The sequence below is a fragment of the Ambystoma mexicanum genome, chromosome 3p (assembly GCF_040938575.1).
Source record: "Ambystoma mexicanum isolate Mex_15411 chromosome 3p, UKY_AmexF1_1, whole genome shotgun sequence".
In the NCBI taxonomy this organism is placed as follows: domain Eukaryota; kingdom Metazoa; phylum Chordata; class Amphibia; order Caudata; family Ambystomatidae; genus Ambystoma; species Ambystoma mexicanum.
The window spans coordinates 416,412,996-416,436,798 of NC_090925.1; positions in this window are offsets into that span (position 1 = coordinate 416,412,996).

Genomic DNA, 23,803 nt, shown 5'->3' on the forward strand with positions numbered 1-23,803 from the left:
ATATTCTGACTGTCAGTGAACAAAACCACCTGGCCTAGATATTTCAGTGAACAAAATTAAGTGGGCCAGATATGTGATATCATCAGTGATGTCATCAATGACATTTGTGATGTCATCTTTGATGTCCTGAGTGTTAGTCTTAGCAGTGCACGGTGGTGGCGTGAGTTATGGTTGCTTAGCTTACCATATATGGCACATTTCTGAGGTTTTTCAGTTTTGCTTGTAACCATAACATCCCTTTAACAATGTTTTTTCATTGAATTTCATAGGTTTTTATTAGTGCAACTTAACGATAACGTCCCTATAACAATGTTTTTTCATTGAATTGAATAGGTTTTTATTAGTGCAATTTAACCATAAAGTCCCTTTAACAAAGGTTTTTCAGTGAATTTTATTGGTTTTTATTGGTGCAACTTAACCATAACGTCTCTTTAAAAAAGTTTTTTTCAGAGAATTCAATGGGTTTTTACCAGTGCATGCTATTTTCCCACAACTTACTAATATCATACTTACTCCAATATAGCAACATTATTGTCCAATTTACAACGTTTCCCCTTACAACTCTGCCATTTCCCACCTTCTAGCATCATTTTTAACACTTCTATACTTTTTCCACTGTTTTTGCTTTCATCGACGTCCACGAACGTCTGACGTCATTGTGGACCTTCCAGACAGTGCCAGACCATGCGCTTGCACGCGGCATGATAAAGTGTCCATGAACGCGTTTGCACTTCGCGTTCGGGTTCTTGCTTGGAGGACAGTACAGAACTGCATTTTCTAAAGATCTATGAACTTTCAAAATGTACCCTTGCGCAGCTCCTAAACTATTCTTACTCTTTATCGATTAACAATCTAGTACAAAGCACATATTTGGAAGAATACTAGCAAAACTGCTATTTATCTTAAAAATGGCATCAGCTATTGCCATCCCTCCTCCCCAAGAGCCACCACCACCAGCAGCTGGAGGACCCACACAACAAAAAAGTGCAGTATTTCCAAAGACAATGAAGAGGACCAAGAAGATGAGGTAGAGGAAGTGCCTACTTCTAGCACCCAGAGAGAATCAAGGGTGTGGCAGTTCTTTACCACTGTTGGGAAGGTACCAAAGGCTAAAGCTACAAATGTGAAATGCACTGAGTGCAACTTTGTACTCAATCACAGACTACCTGGACATTACTCCTATGGGACCACCTCTATGCACCGTCACACGAAATCCAACTACCGCAATGCTCTCAGAAAGATTGTTCCTTTCTTAGCAAGTAGTAGGCTGTCATCCTCCACATCATCTTCATCAACCAATACTGTAACCACACAGCCTACCTCTGTGGGACACACAATCCACCAGCTACCTTGCAAGCTATAAGAGAGGCTGTTGATCCATATCTTTGGAAGACAACAGTCCTCTGTATATACTTCAACACACCACTCTGCAGGGGGAAGCAATTTTGGCGTGCGTTTGAAGCTGTAATCAAGGAGCAAGAGAAACACTGCCCACTACCTTAGAAGTAACACACGCGCAACATCTTCCCCTGTCCACCTTCCCCTCCATATTAGTGCTTGGTGCCTCTTCCCTCATTTCCCTCCTCACCTTACGTTCTAACCTCTCCTGCAAACATTTATTTTCAAAAACAACAAAAGAAAGGTACCTTTAGGAATCACCTTTCACAGTTAAAAAACAGAACAAAAAAAAAATCTTATAGATTCCATCTACTTTACATTTCTCAGTAAACTAGATACGTTTTTCCAATATTCCCATTAGCATTTAGTGTTATGCTAATGGGAATAATGTGACGTTCATCCCACGTTCCAGGGAGCGGAACGGGGGATAACGGCCCGGCAGCGTAAGTTATCGGGCCATGCAAAGTGTGTCTGTGTGAGCCCTGATGCCTGCAGGCTTCAACGCCTTATGAATAAATAAATAAATAATGATGGCTCCGGACCATTATCCTCCATTGCAGCCCATGCAATGGGGGATAAAGGCCATGTAAAAAAGTTGAACTTAGAAGTGCATTAGAATTTGAATTTAGAAGTATGCCCAATAGCCTCTCTGTGAAAAGTTGATTTTAAAGTGTACCCAATAGCATCGCTGGAAATCTAGAAGTGTTCCCAATAGCCTCTTTGTGGAAAGTTGAATTTTGAAGTGTTCCCAATAGCCTCTTCGTGAAAAGTTGAATTTAAAAGTGTACCCAATAGCCTCGCTATGAGTCTAGAAGTGTGCCCAATAGCCTCTTTGCAGAGATTGTCTGAAAGGGCACATATGTGCGTGCCTTGGTTGAATTTTGAAGTGTGCCTAATATCCTCTCGGTACAAAGTTGATTCTAGAAGTATATATAACACCACCACTCTGGCATAGCGGGATTTGACAGTGTCCCTAATTACGTTGTCGGGGGGAAATTCTGCCGGGGTCGGCCGGGCCGTCCGCAGACCTCCGGGCAGGGAGGCCCCAACTCCTCCCGTATATCCCAGATGAGATAGAGTATGAGACACACACAAGGAGCAAGGCGACTCTGCTGTTTATTTATACAAAACGGCAGGGATGGGTAAAGGAGCGTACGCGTCCGTCCTGACACACACATAATCGTGGGGCTCGCAGGCCCTTTTTACTGCATTATGACGCGCTACTTGCGTCACTTCAGAAAGTTAACAAAAAACCTATCGCCACTCTTAATTGGTTGCTCGAGTGGTAGGGTTAGTATAGTACACATATAGAGAATGATATTAGTGGACAAGGTGTAGTCAGGTGGTATATCTGGGTTGTCCCTATAATTGGATACATAAGAATTGTTACATGAAGGCTCCTGAGGATTGGCTAATGTTACTGACGTCTGAGATAAGAGCCCCATGTTCTGATTGGTGCATCCGTGAGCTCCCCAGCCTGGGACCACCGTTGTTCCCAGCTCTCGGTGTACCTGTGTTTGCAACAATGTTTCAATATGGGTACGTGCAGACAATGTGAGGATTTATTCATAGGTGGAAGGCTGACCGCTCCCACTGTAGCAGGTGTCCATTGAGCCTTTCAAGTGTCTCGGCCTGTGTCTCGTAGTGAGGGACCCAGACGCCTTTTCTCTCCTGGGTTTTGGCATCTCGTCAGATTCGGCTTGGTCACGTGAGGCGGGACCGTGTTTGAGGCAGAATTCTGCACAATTAATATTGCTTTTCCACTGTGTGTCTGGTTTAATTTGTAGATATGACTTTAACGTTGGTACGCGGAGTGCGAGGTTGCAACATCGTGCCTTTGATGATTTGTTCTTGGATGTGGGCTTGCAACATTGCGACCTTGGCTGGTTGCTCCATCGGGTTCTTTCTGCAGGATCAGCAACCTGACTCTTGCTTTGTTAATGTCCACGGGAGCTCTTGTTTGCGGCCTACTCGGGCCTGGTGCTTAAGTAGTCTGTTTGGTTCATAGGTGCTTTAGATTATAGTAGCATACATTTCCATGACCAGTATCGTGTTTCCATTATACCTCTCATGGTGGTAACGGGTTTCAAGGGAAGCGTGAGCAAGCGTTATAGATGAGTTCATGATGCATCTTGCGTTTCTGCATTCTGAAAGCCTATGTAAAAATAATAAAGATGCACGTCCGTGAATATGCCTGTCGCCTACGTCAGAGCACTGAGTATGTTCTTCGTGTAGATTGGTGTGGAAATGTTAAGTGTGTATACTTGTACAGATGTGCTTCCCGTTGTCTAGGTCGTCATGGCATCTCTAACGACGTGTGGTTTTTAGTCTAGCTGATCCGAGCCGCAGGGGTCGGCATGGCCAGTGCGGGCTGTTGGGCAGGCAGGTGGACACATCCGTATGTTCCTGTACCAGGGTACCTGGTCGTCTGGTAAATGGACAAACTCTTCTCGCGGCGGGTGTCTGGGCCGTGACCCTCTAGGCCAAGCGCGAGAGGTGAAGGACGGGAGCCTGTTCTTCCATTCTCCCACTTCAGTCCCCCCTCTGGTCGACCTGTCGACCACAAACATATCCTTCTCGTTATCTCCTCTTACCCTCCATATCTTAGTTATCCCTCCGAGATGTCCATAATGGTTTACATGATCTTCAAATGACCAATACATGTATTCACATGTTCCTCCAGGAGTACAGTATACCCATCTTCCTATGTAGCTCCTGGGGTTCCTTGGGTTCTCAATCTTCACTGATGGTGGGTCTAGATGATTGGTGATGATTTGGGTGCGCAACTTCTCCCTTTCTTGTATTATCACACCTGTATGCTGGCCGTCATCTGCTGGCATTAAGGGGTGCATTCCCACCATTTCCAGCAACTCGTCAGTCGTGCGTGCTTTCCGGGCCTTCCAAAATCTAATTATGATCAGGGTAGCTCCAGCCAAAATAGCACATCCCACTATTATTTTCAGTCCATCTGACAGCCAAGATGGCATCCATGACCATAATAGTGAAAACCAGCTCTTATCCTTGTTTACACCGTTACTTTCGTCCATCATTTTGGAGTGCATCTGGGCCAATTGTGAAACTGCTTCTGTCAGTGTACCATTGTCAGCATCGTTGGCAGGTATGAACGTGCAGCAAGATTGTCCTATTTTTGCACAAACTCCTCCTTCCATTGCTGTGAGAAGGTCCAATACATATCTGTTCTGGAGTGCTACCATCCTTACAGCTCGCAGCTCCTCTTTAATTGCGTTGAACCCATTTACTGTTGAATTGATGGTCATCATTAGTTCCCACCTTGTTATTTGGAGCCATTTTGCGGTTGCGTATGCCTGCAGTCCCGGATGTATTATTGAGGAGAAGAACATTGCTGCTCTGCTGAATAGTCTGTGTTCTGGCGGTATTGATGTTAGTTCCGTTTCCGACCTTCCCCACAGGTAATTTCCTGTCAATGGCTCTCCTTGTCTTTTTCTCCTGTTTAGGACAGTATCATTGCTGTTGGTCCTGTTTCCTTGCTCCTTCTGAAGTGGTGCAGATCTCTTTCTTCTCTTATCCCCTTCATCCATTTTAGGAAATTTCGCCACATCGACATGCTTCTTAGGTACCACTAGTGATGGTACATTGACGTGTACCATTGTGCACACACCATTCCACAGGGGAGGCAGTGTATGATATGCCTTTTCTCCACAGGCCCAATAATGGTCCATTATTACTGCTGTTCCCGCTCCCCCCTCAGGCAACTCCATCACGCTTGCACAATTGGTGTTATATCCTACGTCCACCTCTCCTTTATGCTGGTAGCATACTTTAGGCGCAGTCAATGGTAGTATAGTTATCGGGTCTTCATCTTCTTCTACCCACGTGAGCATTGGTACATACTTGATCCACGTCGTCCAACATCGATGATTGTGTGTCTCGATAGTTGAGATAGTTTCTTTTGTTACCATGTTGCTGCCAATCACTCCTATCTCCCAGCTGTTGCCCAGGAACACCTTTCCTGTTATCGTCAGTAGCGGCCTCTCCCAGCATCCTTGTTTACCCGGAACTTCAGTTGCGTACCAATCACATGGTAGATACTGCAGTGTTACCTTCTTTGTTTCTCCTTTTGCAGGGCCACTCGTTATGTACCTGAATGCTTCAGCATGTAAACTGGTCTTGTGATAACTCAGATAGGTCTTGAGGAAGTTGTTTTCATATGGGTATGAGTCTCGTGTTTTCCATGTCATGTGCACTACTGTTCCTTGAAATCTTCCTTTCGTTTGGAACAGGGCCAAATATATTATGCACTGTGCTGTTTTTTCATCTATTTCTGTGGCAACAAATGTTCGTGAAGCGCTCATGGCGTATGGTATTAATGAGCAAACGTAACAGCTATCCTCAGTTGTCTGCTTACCAATGCGGGTCATGTGTTGGTACCATATGTTGTTTGTGACGTGTGCTGAATCTTGTACATAATTATCAATACCTTTATTGTCTGAGTACGTGCTGCGTTTAACTCTATTTTGCTTGGGTGCAAAATTACGATTACCACCTGACGTAACACCTGTTGCAGCAGGGGACGGGGGTATATTAAGTTTGGGTGCAGCAATAAAATCAATAGCATAGCTGTACTGCCAGACAGAGGCAGCCAAGAATCCGGTGATCATAAAAATCCCTATTATTTTTATTACATATGCTAATTTCACCGGCATTTTGCTCTTACCTTGCTGCGGTCCTGGCAGCTTATTCTTGCGACGTTACAGTTGCCCGCCTAAAAGTTCTCAAAAGTGCTCGTTATTAAATGTTAGTTTTGTTTCCTTTAAGCTCTCCCTATCAAGTGGTCATTCAGTGCCCAGGCGAAGAGCTGCTCCCACGCTACTCTAAGTGATGGGTCTCTTAGGACCGGCAAGTATGGGCGGAGGTGGGGCATGTAATATTCTATGGCCAGGAGGAAGGCTGTGTAGTATACACGTACCCTTCTCCTTTTTAAGTATGTTGGCCTCTTTATTTCGTATACAAATTGGTGTGACAATTCTTCTGGGTAGTTATCGTCTGGCAGCACCATCTACACCTGCACACTGAACTTGTTAATTAGCTTTTCTTAACAATACAATATTACGCAGTTCCTGTATGTGCGAGAGAAAAAGAGAACATTCACGTGTTTACATGTGTATTGGTGCAAGCAATGTCCTTCAATTTTAGTTACAACTGTACTTAGCAGTCAATGGGGGGGGGGTTTGCGCTCAGATGGCGGAAGTATTTTTACTCTTTGAGCGAGTGATCATGGGGTGGGCAGTATGGGGGTCACCCCCTTCTTCGTCAGTTATTGTCTCCGAGGGAACAATTGGGTCGTTGTCTGTGGTGGAACTTTCTTCCGCTGTCGGCGATGTTGTTGCTGTTCTTCCAATGGACCTGTCGTTGGCGCTGGGGCGGGTCTGCAGTTTGTAGATCTTTACGTCATGTAGGTGGTTCCAGGCACGCTTATCCTTTAGTTTTACTGCTCTTGTTGATACGTCCTCTACCAGATGGGGGCCAGTGAACCTCTTCTCGTGCCACCTTCTATTGAAATTGCGAAGTAGTACGTGGTCACCTTTGGCAAGTTTGCACGAGTTCTCCTTTCCCAATTCCGTACTTTCGTCTTTTTCTTGATTGCTGGTAGACCCGCCCCGTGTGCGCTCGAGCTGTTGAGACACAAACACGACACTAGTAATCAAAGAAGACACATATTGATACATTTCATCTCCTAACACATTCGCTGAACTTTCGTTATCGGTGAATGCCCTTGACGTTGGTGTTAGGGGAAGGCGCATTTGACGTCCAGTAACCACTTCGTGAGGGGTGAGGTGGTGGTCGGACCCTGGCCTGTTTCTAAGTTCAAACAATGCTAACGGAAGGCAATACAACCAACTTTTCTTTGTTGTTTGTTGTATTTTAGCAATTGCCTCCTTCAATAGGCCATTCAGGCGTTCACATACACCATTAGCCTGTGGGTGGTATGCACATGCAAATTTGTGTTTAATGTTCAGCAGGGATGTAATATGCTGGAACATTTCATTTGCGAAATGGGGGCCGTTGTCTGATCTTAACACCTCGCACACTCCCCACCTGGGGAAGACCTCCCTTAATATGAATTTGGCTGCTCTAAACGCATCAGGGTGTGAACAGGGCCCTGCTTCAATCCACCTAGAAAATGGACATACTACTACAATCATATACCTATTGTCTTGACAGATGTTGATCATATCAACATAGTCAATGTGAAGGTGCCGAAAAGGTCCTTCTGGCCGGGGTATTGTACCTCTTATCACTTTTAGAGTATGACCGGCCGTAAACTGTTGACATGTGAGGCAATTGCTGATAAAATTTGACACATGGGAGGTTAACTCGGGACAAAACCAATCTTCTCTAATTCGTGCTGCAATTATTTCCTTGCCTGTATGGGCAGGGTGATGTAATTGGCTTAAGGCGGTATTTAACAGTGCCAACGGTATTACAACTTTCCCAGTGCCACCCTGGCGCCATAGTGCGTCGGTTGGTGACATTGTGCATCCTCTTTTCACCCATACTTCTTTTTCGGCCATTGGTGCAGCCGCTTGTAGCTCCATAATCTGTGTGGCTGGGAGATGGGTGTACCCTTCTCTTATTAACATCTCCCTCGCTATTCCCCTCCCTCTCCCTCTCTGTGAGTCTGTGGGGTTCCATATCTCACCAAAATATGCAGCATATTTCGCATGTGCGTCTGCTGCTGCATTTCCTTTTGAAACGTAGTCTTCTCCATTGGTGTGTGCGGTGCATTTTACTAGGGCTAGTTCTTGGGGGTCGTTTATTACTTCAATTAGTTCAGCCAACAAGAGGGCATGTTGTACTGGAGTGCCATCAGCTCTCCTAAACCCTCTCCTTCTCCATTTTGATAGCCCTGAGTGGACAGTGGATGTAACATATGCACTGTCGGAATATATAGTTACTCTTTTATTAAAACTTTCCTTTAATGCCAATATTAGTGCAACGAGTTCCGCCGCTTGAGCAGAGTAATGCTGTGGTAATTGTACACACTTCATAGCCACACACACCGGCGCCTCCATCATTTTTACTACTGCTGCCCCAGTCCTTCGTATCCCATCTCCTTGATCAATAGTTGATGACCCATCAATAAACAAAAGCTCACCTCCCTCTAGTGCGTTTTCTTCAACTTTCCTAGTACATGAGTATATTTCAGTTACTTGGGTGCAGTCGTGGGCGTAATCTCCCTCTTCAATTACTTCTGCTAGGAACCTTGCAGGGTTAACCGTGCTACATCTAACAATTGCCAGTTCAGCTTTAGACAAAATAATCTCATAACCTGATGCCCTCTGTGTCGTTAATGTGGACTTAGGTTTATTCAATATCGCAAATAGTGCATGTTCCACAAATAGTGTAGTTGGACACCCCATAGTTATTGCTGATGCTTTTTCTACTGCAAAAGCAGCTGCAGCAAGACCTTGTTCACAAGAGAAGTGGCCTAACATTATAGGGTCTAAGTGACCGCTGTAAAATGCTACTGGTTTATAGCCCATGCTAGTTTTTTGGGCCAATACTGCTTTCATCACTGCTGAGTCGCAATGTGAAAATATAAAGAAGCGCCGCTCATAGTCTGGGGATGCAAGTACTGGAGCAGTTGATATCGCGTCTTTTAATTTGTCAAATGCCTCCCTCATTTCCATAGTCCATCCCAACTTTTTCTCCCCTTTATTTGCTTCCTTCAAACCCTCAAGCAGGGGTCCTATGTATGAGCTGTAATCAAATACCCATGCTCTACAGTAGTTGCACAGCCCCAGAAATTGCTGCAGTTCTCTCACAGTCTGTGGCACGGGAGTGCTTGAGATGGCCTGTGCTCTTTGTGGTGCAATCCTTCTTCCATGTTGGGATATCAGTTGACCAATGTAAAGTACCTGTTCCTGACAGTATTGTATCTTTTCCATGTCTACCTTGTACCCCTTTTCTGCCAGTATCGTCAACATTTTTAAGGAGTCCTCTCTACATTTACTTTCGTTTGCACTGCAAATTATTATGTCATCCACATACTGTAACACTGTGCTTTCCACCTCAACGTTACCCAAATCCATCTGTATTACTCTATTGAAAATTGAGGGTGATTCACAATACCCCTGTGGTAATCTGGTATGTTTCCACTTTGTATTTCGGTAAGTGAAGCTTGTCAAATCTTGTGAGTCTGGGTGTAATGGTATTGAGAAGAAAGCATTTTTAAGGTCAATCACTGTAAATCGTGATGCTTCTGCTGGAATGCCACACAATATTGTGGCCGGGTTTGCTGTTACTGGATACTCTGCTTCTACTATGTTGTTCAAGGGTCTGAGGTCCTGTATGAAGCGCCAAGACCCCCCTTTAGCCTTGCGCACCGGGTACACAGCTGTGGTACATGGTGATTCTGAGGGGACCAATATGCCATTGTTTATAAGGGCCGTTATGGTTTCATATATGCCCTCATCTGCCTCTTTTGACAATGGGTACTGTTTAACTCTTGGTAGTATGGCACCTTTTTTCAATTTTATCCTTACACCCCCTATGCTTTTTATGCATCCCACGTCATAAGGGCTAATAGTCCATAATGATTTGGGCACCTTTGACATATCCTCCTTAAAAAATGGGACTGGGGTGCCTGCGGGTGCCTCAAGTGCCATTGCAATTTTCTGTGCTACTTGTTTGTGAGCCACTCTTAGCCACATTTCTACACTCATCATGAACACCATTTCATTTTCTTCCTTTTCTTCTGAGAACAGCTCTTCATCTGACACCTGGGTCAGCCTACATCCTTCTGCTAGTGCTATCACCGCCCTCCATGCTCTCCCTTCTTTATCTTGGGCGTAACCAGCAACATAATCAGCTGTTGCAATAATGCTCTCAATGTCCACTACAAACACCTTCCCTTCTAGTTCATTAACTGGTGTTTCTGGTCGGAATAGATAGGCTGCTGGTCTCCTCCATATTTTCCCTTCTATCCCTGGCATCCATGCAAATGCCATGTCAGTGCCATATTGGAATATCTCGCCATCTACTGGCTCCGCCCTAATCGCTGTCTGTCCACAGTATGCTTGCAAAATCTGTCGTGCTGCGAGCATGTTAATCCCTGGAGTAGAGCAAATTATGCCATCCTCTGTAAAGGAGATCGTCATGTTCAACCTGTTCATTATGTCCCTCCCCAGTATATTTACTGGTGAGGCACTATAATACAAGAGTGGAACTGACAGATCATAATCTCCAATAGATAAGGGAACATTATCAGTAAATGGAACCAACCCTTTAGCCCCAGAAAATCCTTGGGTGTTCATGGCTTCGCCTGACATCTTAAATTTACCTTCCCTTATGCAAGACCGGGTTGCCCCGGTGTCAACAAGAAATGATAATTTTTTGTCACCTATCGTTACCTCTATGCGTGGTTCCTCCGCACTATTGGGTGTTACTGACAGGATGGGACACACCAAGGCCGTCTGTGGGCTGGCCTATTGGGGGTACAATGATTGGCCATTCCCTGTGTAAGGGTTGTGTCCCAACACCGTCACCCCACCCAATTGTGTTCGTTCATTTTGGGGTGGTGGTTGTATTAACGCTACTTGTTGTTGTGGCGGTGGCAGGTACTGTGTTATTTGTTGTTGTGGCAGTGAATAGGTTTGTGGCTGTTGTGTTGTTTGTTGTTGTGGGTCACTCCCTTTTTGTGACGTCTGCTGTTGTTGTATGCCCTGCTGTTCTTGTAATGTCCTAGGTTGTGCTTGTTCATTCCATGCTGGTGTTCCTGGCCTGACCCTACATGTACGTGACATGTGTCCTAATAGTCCGCAGCTCCAACACACGGGTGGTTCCCTGTTTTGCCATGGGAAGCTCCCTGTGTTGTCCTGGTATACGGGTTGCCCTGTGGGGTAGTTATTTCTTAGTCCCCCAGCCTGTTGTTGGGTATTATATCCATATCCTCTCCCCCTCATAAACCCTCCTCTCCCTCTGTTATAACTATAATACCCAGTTCCTTGCATTGGGTACCCTCCTCCCATGTTTGGTGCGTGTAATTGCAGAGGCGGCACTTGCTGTATTACACCTTGTGGAGGCGTTATTTGTGCGGGATCTTGTGCAGCCACTACTTGCGTTGGGCTTTGGGCCATTGGTGTGGGCGTAGTTATTAGTGCCCCTTCCATTGTGTATTTAGTAAGTTTTTTCTGTACTAATTTGGCCTCTTCTGTTTTCCTATCCTCTTCCTTTTGTTTCATTTTTCCTTGCCATGTTCTGCAGTGATGTACTATAGTCAGTTGTATTTCTGGCCATGGTTTTGCTTCCATCCCCACTACTTTCTTTAGTTGTTTTTGAACTCCTTCTGGGAGCCCTTGTACTAGTATATGATAAAATATGGCTGGTGTTTTGTCCCATTGTTCTCTAGTTTCCATGCGCCACTTCTCTTGAACATCCTGGATATAATCAACAGGATCCTCATTTTCACCCATCTTACGGGAAGTAATGGCTCCTATGTCTGATGTGTCTGGGTACTGCACTCTCAGTGCCTGCCATAGCGCATGTCTGCAGTTTGCAAATGGTGCCCCATCATGCGATGTGTTCGTTATTGTTACCCCATGGAATCCCGCTCTTTTCCAAATGTCATCCGCTCTATCCCCTAATATTGATATTAACAGGCCCTTCACATCTCCTACTGCTAGTTTCTGTCCTGCGGTGTGTTTTTCCATTTCATATATCCACTTACCCGCACCTCCACTTAGTGATGGGAGCCTACATTTTATATTTTCCTTATCCGTATGTTTCCAAGGTACATACTGTGGTCTAACCCCTCCTCTCTCCAGCAGTGGCATTAAATTCTGTCTTGTGTCACCCTTTACGCTCCATAATGTTGAGTCTTCACACCCCTCCTCTTCCCCCATTTCTTTTACTACTTCAACTTCTTCCTTACTACCTCTGCTCCTACCTCCCTCTTCTTCCTTTCCCCTTTTTTCATCATTTCCTGTGTTCAATATGGGTATGTTTATTTGTCTGTCTTGCCTGCGACTAGGGAGGTCCCTAAGCCGACATGCATAAGGTGTAAATTCATTCATGAAGGGCGCGAGCTTTATTCTGTGCAGAGAGCGCGCGGTAGTTGAACATGTAGGGCGTGACGTGGGAGGGTGCGATGGTGATGTGGGTGGCGTGGTTTCATTGGTTTGTGTTTCCCCTATTCTTTTCACTTCCTCCTTACTTCTCTCCAGCTCCTCCCATCTTCTACTCATCCAGGGCGAATCTATGTTTGTTCTAGTAAGGTATAGTTTATCTAAGCTTTCCCTTTCACTCTTCCTTCCATCCTTCTCCACTCCTCCTTCCTCCTCACTGCAAAAATCATTCATAAATGGCACCCCCCACTCTGCCTTTTTTCCTTTTATTGTTACTGTTTTTAAGTCTATTAGGTCTCTTTCTCCCTTTCCGTTGTTACCAACTGTTCCCCTTTGTGCTGATGTTGTTGCTACCTCTCTACTTTTATATACATCTCCCCATCTTTCACTCTCCCAACCCCTCTCTTCTCTTCCTCCTTCACTCCTCTCCTCCATTTCCCTACTATTTTCCTCCCTTTTCCTTTTCAACTCCTCCATTACTTCGTTGCTCATCTGTTCCAATATCCTTTCATCCTCTTTCTTCCTTTCCCATTTCACCCTTTCTCTTTCTACTATACTCTCTATTACCTTCCCCTCTTCATATTTCTTAGTTGCCTCTGATATTATCCTCCTCCTCCATATTTCCATTTCTTTTTCCTTTTCTTCTTCTTCCTTCTTCTTCTCTCTCAGCACTACTCTTGATACCCTATCTGCTGCTCCTTTTACCCTTTCAGCTTCTCTCTTTTGTTCCTCACTTCGTTCCCTTAATTTTTCCAATTCGTCCTTACCTTCTTTCCTTTTCCTCACTCTCTCTCTTTCCTCCCGCTCAAGTTGTTTGATCAGTTCATTCTGCTCATCCCTTAGTTCTGCTAATCTTTCCTCCAAAATCTCTTCCTTCTGCCGTAGTAGCTCCTCTCCCCTCATTTCACTCTCTCTGGCACTATCCTCGTTTGTTCTCCTTACCGCCTCCCTTTCTTCTCCAGTTAGTGAGCCTCGTAATTTCAACAATATCTGTGCAGCTATCCACTCATCGTTTCCTATCTCTACAGTCTGCTCTTCTCTAATCCTCCTGTCCCCCATTGGTATCTTCCCATGAGCCACATATGGTGGAGGGCTGTATGCCGGGTTTGAGTATCCTTCAGCCGCCCTTAACTGTCCTGCTATTTCTCCTAATTCTCTTAAAGGGTACAACCCTCCTCCCTCTGTTTTCACTCCCGGTGTTATGGGTATCCCATTGCTCGGTTCCTTTTTTATGTCGTCTGATTTATCAATCTTTTCTCCTCCCTGTCTTTCGTTCCCCGTATTCTTTGTGCTTTCGCACTCCTTTTCCCCACCCGTTCCTTCTTTCTTAATCTCCTTTTCTTCCGGTGTTTCCCCCATAGTGAACATTCCATTTGGTCCTGGTCGAGACCCCTGGAACATCCTCCATAAGTTAAACACCTCCACATGGTTTGCCAACTTCTTCCCCTTGTATGTATTGTGCAGATGGTTCAGTAGTGAATGTTGGGCATATGGATCGAAACTACCATTAGGCGGCCATGGTGTTAACATTTTGTTATCTGTCCCCTGGGTCCACTCTATGCTGTACTTAATTAACTTCTCCCTATGTGGTGGCAGTGTGGTGCATATGTGCTGTAGTGGGGTAGTGAGGGTGTTCCCCCACCCTCCCGACCCTCTCCCGTATGACATAAATTCACTCCCCTTGTTACCCTTCCCCTTACTAGCAGTTTACGATATACAACCTTGTATTGCTTACCTCGACCCGCAAGTGTGGGGACTTTCGACACTCCCTTTGACAAATTATGCAATAATAATAAATATGATGTTATATTATATTCCTTCCCCTACGGCCCCCTGCGGCCGAAGCGCACGCAGCCCCCTGCGGCTGCGTACCCCTTACGATGATCTTATACAGTCGTCCTGTTTCTCCGTTCTCCTCCCCCGTTTACACTTGCCGTGGCCGGCGTTCTCCGTGCGCAGCCACGCCCCTTTCCCCTTTTTTTTTTTTCGATCCACTGGTTTATAGTTTATCTCCGTACCAGCTCCTTTATCATGCTTCTCTTCCCCACCACTCTCAAACCCAAAATTCCTTGTGCTCGCGATATCCTATTAAATCCCTACTGGTGACGTCACCGATTTCTTCGAGCTACTGGTATATTCTTGTTATGTTTTTTTAAGTTCAAAATACACTTGCAATCTACCCCGCTAACCCTACAGCTGTCTTCCTGTCTCTCCTGGAACAAGGTAATCTCATCAATAATATAACCGGACTGCGCACGCTGCGTCGCCTCGCGTGTGATACGCCCCTTAACAGGAGGGCTTAACCAGCCAATTATCTTCCGTTTTGGGCAACTATGTAACTAGCTACCGCCCACAGGGAAACGTCATCTACCTATCGAGTTTCTTGCTCGAACAATAGGGAACCTCATCTACTCATTGATCAATAAATGTCAAGTCGTAGGAAACCACACACACCCACCCTCACACTTAGTCGCAATTTAGACCATCAGGGTCTTACGAGCGGCTGCACGTGATGTTTTCGTGCCCCGCCCCCCTCTTTCGCGTAACGTTAGCTGACTGTTACGAGCGGCTGCACGTGATGTTTTCGTGCCCCGCCCCCCTCTTTCGCGTAACGTTAGCCGACTGTTCTCGCACTCGTTTTCCTACCATTCATTCCATTAGCAACACTCAGTTAAACCTTCGCCGCACATCTCTACAATACCTCCCTTATTTACTTCCTCCCCCTCCCTCACAATTTCGCATTGCTTGTTGTGCGTGTCATGCTCACCAAGTTCTCTCGATGCAGGGCCACTCGACTGCGTGCACCCTCCAAGCGGCTCGCCACCTCCCCTCGTCTGGACCACGTCTGGACACTCGCCGACCGCGGGCGGGATACTTCTCAACCGGCTCCCGAGGGCCAATATCCGGATTGCGCTGTCCGGTCTTCTCGCGGCTCCGCGATGGTCCTGTAGTCCTCAGAAGGGGGCAACGGCAGAGGGGGCCGCGCCGCCGGGCCTCCTCGCAACGGGAGTGCCTGGAAAAACTAAAAATAAAAGTTGATCTTAAACAGATCTCAGCAGTGCCTCCAACTTGTCGGGGGGAAATTCTGCCGGGGTCGGCCGGGCCGTCCGCAGACCTCCGGGCAGGGAGGCCCCAACTCCTCCCGTATATCCCAGATGAGATAGAGTATGAGACACACACAAGGAGCAAGGCGACTCTGCTGTTTATTTATACAAAACGGCAGGGATGGGTCAAGGAGCGTACGCGTCCGTCCTGACACACACATAATCGTGGGGCTCGCAGGCCCTTTTTACTGCATTATGACGCGCTACTTGCGTCACTTCAGAAAGTTAACAAAAAACCTATCGCCACTCTTAATTGGTTGCTCGAGTGGTAGGGTTAGTATAGTACACATATAGAGAATGATATTAGTGGACAAGGTGTAGTCAGGTGGTATATCTGGGTTGTCCCTATAATTGGATACATAAGAATTGTTACATGAAGGCTCCTGAGGATTGGCTAATGTTACTGACGTCTGAGATAAGAGCCCCATGTTCTGATTGGTGCATCCGTGAGCTCCCCAGCCTGGGACCACCGTTGTTCCCAGCTCTCGGTGTACCTGTGTTTGCAACAATGTTTCAATATGGGTACGTGCAGACAATGTGAGGATTTATTCATAGGTGGAAGGCTGACCGCTCCCACTGTAGCAGGTGTCCATTGAGCCTTTCAAGTGTCTCGGCCTGTGTCTCGTAGTGAGGGACCCAGACGCCTTTTCTCTCCTGGGTTTTGGCATCTCGTCAGATTCGGCTTGGTCACGTGAGGCGGGACCGTGTTTGAGGCAGAATTCTGCACAATTAATATTGCTTTTCCACTGTGTGTCTGGTTTAATTTGTAGATATGACTTTAACGTTGGTACGCGGAGTGCGAGGTTGCAACATCGTGCCTTTGATGATTTGTTCTTGGATGTGGGCTTGCAACATTGCGACCTTGGCTGGTTGCTCCATCGGGTTCTTTCTGCAGGATCAGCAACCTGACTCTTGCTTTGTTAATGTCCACGGGAGCTCTTGTTTGCGGCCTACTCGGGCCTGGTGCTTAAGTAGTCTGTTTGGTTCATAGGTGCTTTAGATTATAGTAGCATACATTTCCATGACCAGTATCGTGTTTCCATTATACCTCTCATGGTGGTAACGGGTTTCAAGGGAAGCGTGAGCAAGCGTTATAGATGAGTTCATGATGCATCTTGCGTTTCTGCATTCTGAAAGCCTATGTAAAAATAATAAAGATGCACGTCCGTGAATATGCCTGTCGCCTACGTCAGAGCACTGAGTATGTTCTTCGTGTAGATTGGTGTGGAAATGTTAAGTGTGTATACTTGTACAGATGTGCTTCCCGTTGTCTAGGTCGTCATGGCATCTCTAACGACGTGTGGTTTTTAGTCTAGCTGATCCGAGCCGCAGGGGTCGGCATGGCCAGTGCGGGCTGTTGGGCAGGCAGGTGGACACATCCGTATGTTCCTGTACCAGGGTACCTGGTCGTCTGGTAAATGGACAAACTCTTCTCGCGGCGGGTGTCTGGGCCGTGACCCTCTAGGCCAAGCGCGAGAGGTGAAGGACGGGAGCCTGTTCTTCCATTCTCCCACTTCAACGTCACTGTGCCAAAGTCTTGAAAGTGTACCCTATGTAGGGTGAGCGGGTGAAGTGGATGCCCTATATCGGGTGAAGTATGTGGATGGAACGAGTGAAAGGCGTGGATGGAACGGGTGAAGGACGTGCGAAGATGACATATGTGGATGGATGATGCATGGAGTAAGGATAACATGGGTAGAACGAATGAAAGGAGCAGTGTGAAGATGACTTATGTGTATGGATGATGCATGGACAAAGGATAACGTGGGTAGAATGAATGAAAGGAGTAGTGCATAAAATGGTTGAAGTGCATGGAACGGACGAGAGTGCATGGAATGGATGGGAGTGCACCGAGCGGATTGGAGTGCACAGAATGGCGGGACGTACATGAAATGGTTTGGAGGGCATGGAACGTCTGAAAGAGCATTGAAAGGAACGGTCTGAGTGCTTGAAACAGTCGTAATGCACGGAACAGTCGGAGTACATGGAACGGATGAAGTTCATGGAACGATTCGAATGGGCGCGATCTCAAACACCTACAGTAAACCACCATATTCACATCTCCACGCTTACTCTCTTCTTTACACCACCACTCAAATAGAACACAGCAATACTATGACACCATTCGGTAAAGCTGTTCTGATACTAACATCTGCCTCATTCTCCCCATCACTCTAACTAAACACTGCTGGTTACACACCCCCCAGCCAGGCGTTCTCCTCAGGCCTAATGCAGCCACGATCGGTCTGGATAATTCCTGCCAGAACGAACATATACTACTGACCTCTCAACCACCATACCTACCGCTAAGAAGCAGCTATTACACGAATGCCACACCAGCTGCACACATATCCGGTGCTCACACGCACCTTTGACTCTCTCTACTCTCTCTACTGACTTGAACTTCGGTTCCCAAGGGTGTTCAACCTACCAGCGCCTTCACACCATACCAATGGTATATAAGGCGCTATATAAATGCAAAGTAACATAACATAACATAACATTAGCACCCCTGGTTCCTAAAGCGGGAACCCGGGGTGCTAAAACATAGATTTTTCTTCCTACAGCGGGACGCCACAAGATGGCCAACATGAAAAGAGAAGGCGGGCTCCGTACAGAGCCACTCTTCCCTTTCCATGGCAGCCTGCAGAAGGCAAAGTCAGAACTCTATAACCATATTACCACTATCACATTTTTTTCCCCTTTCAAACCTATCCTACTTTCAAATAACTTTACCACTTAGCCGGTCCCGGGTGGACATGACCACTTTAGCACCATTTTTCCTCCCTCGCCATAATGGTCAGTAGCCAGATAGTTGTAAGAGGATTCAATTCAACACTACAGCTAAGTCAATGCCTAGTCTGGGATACTGAATGGAAACCCTTATTGATATATCTTTATGTCCAGTTCATGCGTTCTGGATGACTACCCCTATATAACACCCCTCTCTTTGAATAACCCTGACCCCACTGAGCCAAGAAGTAGTTCTGTTTTGCAAGTTAAAAGGTTTATTTGATCATTTAAACAATAGATATATATATCACACTTTATAATAATTTAATAATTGAATATCACACCTAATCTGAGCAGTAATCAATAATGGATAGTCTGGCACTAGCACACTTCTTTATAATCAATGATGAGTGGTTATAGGATGGATAAGATAGCAACAATACTTTATGGTTTCAAATGGATGCAAGGTGGAATGAAAATGCAGTACAGAAAATACTCAATATGCGTTCAACAAAACAATGTAATCACTTTTCTCTGGCAATCCCCTCCCCCCTTTATGCAATGCAAGGAAATGGAAGGAAAGCACACAGTTCTCAGAAATGCAATCAAATGTAATTCAGTTCACCCCAGCAAGCTTACACTACAGAAGTTGGAAACACAGGCCCAAAATGCTTTTATATGTGCTGGCAATGAAGTGAAAAATATGCTAAAATGCTTTTAATTCCCTCTAGGAGGTTCAGGGTGAGTGAAATATACTTGGGATGAGTTCAGGCTCACTTTAGCAAGGATCTAGGAGTAACTAGCAGGTTAAACGAATTTTTGGCAACTGAAAGCAAGAAAACTGCTGTTTTCACACGTTGAGAAATTTGCAAATCGCGGCAAATTCGCGAGTGCGTTTTTCGCGATTGCGGCAAGAGTATCGGGGGTAGGAATGCGGTTCTAGGTTCGTAGAAAAGCCACGATTCCCAGCTTTCAGAGGAAAGTTACTGCAAGTCTCTAGCACAAACGGTCACGGAGTTATGAAGGATTAAATAAAGGTAGTTTTTCGGATTTGGAATGTTAAAATTCAAAAAGACAAGTGACAGCTAGCAACTAGAAAATGACCGGTGACAGCTTTACAAATGACAGGTGACAGTTCTCCTTAGATTAAAATAGATTAAATTATATTATTTTAACTAAGAGATTGGTTCTGCACAGTCTTGCTAGGTACTCACACTATATTCTTGAATTAAATGGGCCTCGCCACGGATCTGGTCAGGTTTTAGACTGGACTCTGGTCTGGTCTCTGCACTTCACAGTGATCTGGGTCAGCTCTCTGGTTCTGCTAACAGTGGTCTGGTCTGGGTCTCTGGTTCTGGATATTGATAGATTTGAAGTCTGGATCTTTCTGCACAGCTTTCTGTAGAGATTGATGGAGGTAAAGTATGGATTTTCCCGGCAGAGCGTCCCGCAGCAAATGGATTTGAAAGTCCCTATCTGTCCTGTCTGTCTGCTTTTATGTAGTTTGAAAATGGGTGTGTGTGCAGCATCACTAGGCTCTACCCCTCTCCACTTGTCATTGGCCACTTCCTCCTCTTCCCCTTGATTGGGGGAATGAAATGAAGTGTCATCATGATGAGGTCTGTTTATGGTACAGAGAACCCAGCCCTGTTAACTTTACACACAATCTATATTTGATCCAAAAGACATATTTGCACAGGTACACATTTATTTAAAATTACATGCACCCATCACATATCACAGGAGGTATCCCCTGTTCAAAATCTGCTCTTCCTGGGGGCTTGCATTCAGAAATGGCAACATTTGCCCTTTTTAACTGGTTTCGTAATATCGGACATTACCCCAAATTTATACACATGTGCGCAAGGAGTATGGACATTACTTGATGAAGTGTCAGATTTTTAACATGCATACATTTTAAGTAATACCCTCTTAACTGCTAGTTTGCCCCCAGATCATGCCACCGGTTCTAAAAACCTCTTAAAATGTGGGCAGAAAAATCACAAGAATTCTGGTATCATTTAAATAATTATGACAAGTCCGTACTATGAGTTATTCATCTTTTTCTAAAACCATATTCTGGCTACAAGGGTGTGGTTTCCCCCCAGCACAAGGTTGAATTTCTGGTTTTTCCAGTTCTGCCAAGCCAGCTTGCTCTCACAGGCAGTGCTCCTCCCCTTTACTTCCAGGAGGAAGCCACTTTTTACGGCCCCCGTAATAAAACATTTGCCTGAGTCAGGACAGGGCTTTGTTCAATTTCCTGCAGAGCCCAGGTAATTCAATCAGAGAAGTGTCATATCCCTTTTGGTGGGAGCAGCAAAAGGGCTGCTAGGCCTGGGAACACAGCTGTTGTGCAAGTCTCATCTCCTGTCGGGGGTAGCTGGTGGGCAGAATTCAGTTCCTTAAGCCAGGCCCCAGCTAATGTCACTTTTAGTTACCCAGTCTTCTGCATTCAAATAAAATTAACCATTTTTACATATGCAGCTAGAACGCTGATTCTAAATTTAAAACTATGACATTTAAACAATTGCAACCTATGTGACACTCAAAAGTAGGTCACTCATTTCTTTTAAACATTTAGATTTTTAGTGTCTTTCAGTCCAAATTTACTTAAACTGCTGAAATCCACAGCTCAGTCAGTCTTGTTATAAACCTTCAAGTCACTTCAGAATATAACTTTACATTGGATCCACCTCTCAGTAAGTCTTTCTTTGGCATGCTTTGGGTTCATCTATTCAGTTTTACACATATAAAAAAAATCTGGTGCTGTTTTAAAACGCCGGCTTTCTGATAGTGGTGAGTACTGGTACTGCACCCATTTTTGGGATTTAAGAAAATGAGTTCCCCACAATTCTAGGTTGCTTTTGGCAATAAGCATTGCCATTCCCAATGGTTTCAGACTACTGTGTGGGTAGTCCAATGGTGGTTTTAGGCAGTGCCCTTCTGTGCCCATAACATCGGCAAAATGGGTGGCAGCCTATTCTTCATGCACTTCCCTGGGCATTTTCTGGGAAGCTCTGGCCATCATGATGTTTTCAATGCCAGTACTGCACAGTTTTTTGAGGTAGGGCTTGGATGCATGGGTAAAAACATCCCACATAGTTCAGGTCATGACCTTATATCATGACCCCGCCAATCTGGCCACTGCATCTGGCAAATGCCCATGGCCACAGGCTATAGCTCAGTCTCCAAAGGTATATCAATATTTTTTGTACCTAGATTATGACACTTGTCAAAAAATAAAACATGGGCACATTTGCAAAACCATGCTTTAAGGTCCTTGCCAATGCTACTTACACAAGTTTGCTTGAAATCCACCCATGTTTTATTTTTTTAAAAGTGTCAAAATGTATGTACACACAATAGTCATATAACTTAGCCCCCACTTGACAAAATCTATTCAGTCTTTACACAAACATTGAAGGTTGGGTCTATAATCTTTCTGAAAGCTTTTGTCTACATTCGTCAAACGACAACAAAGTTATAAGCCATCTCTGTTGAGACCCCCTCTAATTTAGCCCCCTCTTGAGAAAATCCCACCAAACTTTACAAAAACATTTCTATCTAAATCTTTAATTGTTTTGCAAACATTTGTGCAGATTCATCAAATGGCACCACATTTATAAGCCTTTACAATATTTTGGGGTGCCCCCTCTAAATTTGTTCCCTCTTGACAAAACAGCTCCACACTTTCCACCAAAGTTATAGCCATCCAACAACTGCTTTTCTCCAACCCTGTAATTCAGAAATAGGCATTATGCCCCGAACATCTGAAGTATTCGCGAACGTCACAGGACTGTGCTGAACATCCGGACTGTTTGCAGACTTTTGGGGTGAAAAAGGCTGTCCAGTCATTTGGTCGACAGACAAATGGTCGACGCAATTTGGTCGAAAGACAAATGGTCGAATTTTTTTTTTATTTATATATTTATTTTTCAGGTTTTCGTTTAGGAAAAAAAAGGGTTTTTTAGCAAAAAAAGGGGGCTGGGGGGATCCCCCCCCAAAAAAAAAGAAATGTGAAAATACAAAAAAAAAAATTCGACCATTTGTCTTTCGACCAAATTGCGTCGACCATTTGTCCTGTCAACCATTTATTTTCGACCAAATGACCTGTAACCATGAAAAACACCTGTTTTTTGGCTTCTTCCGGCCATATCCCATCCCATCCTCATCACCCCTCACCTCCACAGAGATTGTTTGATAAGTTTGACAAGTGCAATGTTGTGTTTTTTATGTTTCTACCGTGGTGTCCGTGGACACCAGTGGATGTCTGCGAATCCAAAATGGCGGGTGTTTCAAAAAATCTGACGCACGTCAAGCATTTCATCATCCAATCAGTGGGTGCATCCGATGTCCGCGGCCATCAGAGCACCCTCTGGACCAATCGGAGGCCTGTCCACGAACTGAACAGGGAAATGGGTCCACGAAGCAGAGCCAGACATCACTCATTTTAGTTGTTTTAAAAAGAACTACTGGACGGATTTACACCAAATTTACAAAAGCATGCTTTCGGGACCAAGCCGCCGCTCCTGGCGCAAATATGGTGAAAATCCATCCAGCGGTTTGGGCTGTAGGCCTGAGCAAATCTTTTTTCCATGATGTCTATGAAAAAAAACAAATTGTGACCCACCTATAACTTTGCCCCCCCTTGACGAAACCTCACCAAACTTGCCAAAATAATTCAGAGTGGGTCATATACTTTTTTGCAAAGTTTGGTAAGGATTCGTCCAGGTGGAGCGAAGTTATCAGTGGCCCAAAAAGCTATTTTACACACTGACTGATTGCCAAATGGCTACCTTGCACAATTAGGCTTGACAACAAGTAATAAGAGTAGTGGGGTTTTCTGGAGTAGAGTAATTGCTCACCCACACCATATTGGTGCATTATGAAGAATAATGAGCAAATGCCAGGCATTTATAGAGCATAAACTGACCACCCGTAATGGCCTGCTTATGGTGGAAGATGAAGAACTAGCTCCTCTGGGGGTTTGGAGTATTGAGAAGGAAGCAGGATAAATGACCCCACTATTTTTTCCAATCACAGACTGGTGCAGTTTTGACTTTTTGCTTTCTGCTATTCGATATCAGAACTTGATCCCCTCTCTGTTCCAGGCACAGCTGTTGACTTAGCACAGGAGTAGGATTACTTTAAGATGAAACCCAAAGTGAGGTGAAACATGTTCTCGAAGCCGCATGGTAGTACAACATGGTAACTCTTCTGTAGAATTTTCTGAGCTGGTCTTGCCAGGAGGAGGTCAATTATTAATCTCATGATGTGCAGTTGATTGCTACAAAGCCCCCAGTTCTCCTAGCATTTACCATGATCCGCCACCATTAGATTGTTGATTAATTGTGTGTTTCGGTACTCAATGATGGTTCTCATTTCTCACAGCAACACTTGAGAGTTTTGTATCGAGAGATCAATGGGGATAAGGGGAAGAAGCCTCCTTTCCTTTGCCCA